Source organism: Myotis lucifugus, unplaced genomic scaffold, assembly GCF_000147115.1.
Source record: "Myotis lucifugus unplaced genomic scaffold, Myoluc2.0 scaffold_659, whole genome shotgun sequence".
NCBI classification, from domain to species: Eukaryota; Metazoa; Chordata; class Mammalia; order Chiroptera; family Vespertilionidae; genus Myotis; species Myotis lucifugus.
The window spans coordinates 260,753-264,312 of NW_005871707.1; positions in this window are offsets into that span (position 1 = coordinate 260,753).

Consider the following 3,560-nt stretch of genomic DNA (forward strand, 5'->3'; position numbering starts at 1 on the left):
AGTTAAGAGTTTAAAATTTGCAGGTCAGGAGAGAGATTCGTGATAAAGCCACAAATAACATGGGGGTGATGAAGAGGTGGGAAGCCAGGAAGTGAATAGAAGAGAGCATTATATCTAAGGTTCCAAGGTACATTAGGGGTGTGATAGATAACACATAAGCTACACTTAGGGCTGGTGCCCTCTTACCAAAGATTCTGGGCACCATGGTTCTTGATGACCCTCCAGAGCAGTTGATGGCAGAGCAGCAGGAGGACTGGTTTCTGGGACCGTAGACTGGGACCTTTATAGACTGTGAAGTGCACCTCACATTACAACAGAGACACAGTGCTGACAAAAAGGGAGGGGCATGAAGAAACATCATTATGTGCAAGAAGAAAAGAACGCATCAAAATTTTAATAAAATGTTCCTGAACCAGTTCCATTGGATTTCTGCTTTCCAAGATACTGTTAAACTCAGTATCTTTCCAAGATACTGCTAAACCCACTTTGGTTTAGATGGATTTCTTTGAACACTGTCCAGGGGAAACCCTGTTTGAAAAGACCCCTTAGCACATCACCCACCAAAGGCGGGCTTGTCCTAGACTTCCCACATTTCTCACACAAATCCACCTCCAGACCTACACTGTCTACAATTCTTCAGAGGTTGTTTTAAAAAAAACAAAAAAACATTTGTTGTTGAGAGTATTGCAAATGTCCCCTCCCCCATTGCCCTCCTCCACTTGGTTCCCACCCCACCCCAGGCCTTCACTACCCTGGTGTCTGTGTCCACAGGTAATGCATATATGCATATAAATTCTTTGGTTAATCTCTTCTGGGTCCCCCTTTCCTCTGAGATTCATCAGCTCTTCTATGGTTCCGTGCCTCTAGTTCTATTCTTTTTTCTTCAGAGAGGAAGGGAGAGGAAGAGAGAAATAGAAACATCAATGATGAGAGAGAATCATTGATTGGCTATCTCCTGCACACCCCCACCAGGGCTCGAGTCCATAACCCCGGGCATGTGCCCTGACCAGCAACCAATCCATGACCTCCTGGTTCATAGGTTGATGCTCAACCACTGAGCCATACCAGCTGGGCTCTGGTTCTATTTTATTCATCAGTTTATTTTGTTCATTAGCTTCCTTGTTCATTTATTTTTATTTTTAGATTGATAGGTATGCATTTATTACCATTTTATTGTTCATACTTTTATCTTTTATTTCATCTTCTCTTTAAAGAAGACCCTTTAACATTTCATGTAATATATTTTTGGTGTTAATGAACTCCTTTAACTTTTTCTTGCCTGGGAAGCTCTTTATCTGACCTTCAATTCTAAATGACAGCTTTGCTGGGGTAGAATAATCTTGGTTGTAGGCCCAGGTTCCTTTCAAGATGCTGCCTAGTGCTGGAGCTCAGAGTGAGTAAGTCTGAGTGAGTCCGTGTACCGACCCTTTAAGAGGAACTGACTGGGACTCTCCCAGCCTCTGTGTCACTCAGCCATACTCCCCAGTGGATTTTACAGCCAGAAAGTGTGGGGACTTCTCTTTCTGGCACTGAAGCCCTGGGCTAGAGGTCTGGTGTGGGGCAGGGAACCCTCACTCCTGAGGGAAACCTCCATGTCCAAGATATCCCTCCCAATTTTAAACTGCCACATGTGGGCGTGGGACCAGCTGGTCCCATGCTTCTTCTCTGAGCCTGCCCCTCAGGCTTGATGTGCTTCTCTTTTAATTCCCTAGTTGTAGTACTTCCACTCAGCTAGAGTTCAGGTGGTTCTGTATTTCAGTTGTAAATTTTGATGAGTACCACATTTATCTATGCTGCCATCATGACTGGAACTCTTCAGAGTGTTTTTTTTTTTAAGGAAAATTATAAAGTTGCAGCATGATCTAGAAGAAGAGCAGGGGCCGATGGAACCCTGGTAGGGAGAATGAAATGTGAATAGAGAGATGCAGGACAGAGACCTCCGAAATTCATAAAACTGACTGAAAGAGAGCCTAGTCCAAAGAAAGGCTCTATCCATGTTTCTCACTATTATTTTACTAGAGGCCTGGTGCACAAATCCCTGCACATTGAAAGGAAATTAATTAGAAGAAATATTTTAGAGGCCAGGGAGGGACCTCAGGAGGTTAAAAAATTTTCTACAAAAAATTCTCTATAGGTTTGGACATTTATGTCCACACTATTGAACATTTGAAAAGTGGTTCATGAAATGAAGACACTGAATTTTTCATTTTGTTTAATTTTAATTCATTTAAAAGCAGCGTGTGTGCAGGGGCTACCATATTGGATACATGCTCCTGAGAGAGACACACTGCCTCAGATGCTGACCATCCCCAGGTCCCCCAAGGTCGCCTCACCTGGAAAACACTTCTGAGCTACGGCCTTTAGCCAGCAGGTCCTGGGAGAGCCCTGGGTTCCAGGAACTCGCTCTTGGTTTCAATCGCTCTGGCTCTTCCCAGGGTTATTGTTTCCAAGATGAGGCTGAACCTGTCCCAGGTGATTGCAGCATGAGGTGCACCTGGCTCAGAGCTCACAGCCTCAAAGGGCTTCTGGTTTCCTTCTCCTAAGGCAGTGGTTCTCAACCTTGGCTGCACATTAGAATCACCTGGGAATCTTTTTAAAATCCTGAGTTCTGGGCCTCATCCTCCGGAAATTCTCTTTCTTTGTTACCAATGTGGCTCCAATATGGCAGGGCATTTCTGAGCTAGAGCTAATCACCTCAATTTTTAAATGTGGGTATTTAAAATAAACCAAGGTTTTGGTAACTTATTTGGCCTTTCTTTGTGTTTCAGCATGAAGCATCCTCAGAAAAGAAAAGAGGCCCCGGCTGCAGCTCTTGAGGCAAACAGACCTGCGTTCCCACACCCGTCGTGTAAACTAGACGGAAGTAAAATGCACTGTGGAGCCTGGACCTCCTCACTCACCTGCACAATATGCACAGTTGAAACTTCCTTCTGTTATCGGCTATTTTTTTGCTCTGATTAATGTGCTTTAGGGCATTGGTCTGAGTCAGAGGGAGCTCTCCAATGGGACTGAGCCTCGGACAAACTGAAACAAGCCTTCTTTCGGGTCGTACCTGGGATGGCCGTGTCTCCCAAGTGAAAACTGTGCCTGGTGAAGGTGGTGGGGGTATGAGAGCCTGTGAGAAGTTTGCAGAGCACAATGGAGTCATTAAATCAGCTTATCCTGATGGGCATGCAGATACCAGCAATCATGCAAGATCCCAACCTGCTGACCTGGAATTTCATACTTACCGTGGGAAAGTGACTATTCCCATTCCCAGAGTCTGAAATGATACATACATGGGGAGCTTGGTTCCTCCCTCCATTGCGCAAACTCTACTCGCAGTAGTTGCAAACTCCCACAGGAATCTTCGGTGCTCAATAATCTCTGTGAAACTTACAGGCAAATCTGAGTGAATATGCAGATGGTAGACATATCGTGGAGAGCCTCAGGGTGAGGCCAGGGCAAAGGGAGAACTTCAGTTTTATTGTGTTTTCCAAAGGCGAACACAGTGTTTACTCCTCCACACTCTCATCTGCAACATGACCTGGCCACTCCCCATCAAGAGATGGAGTCTGACT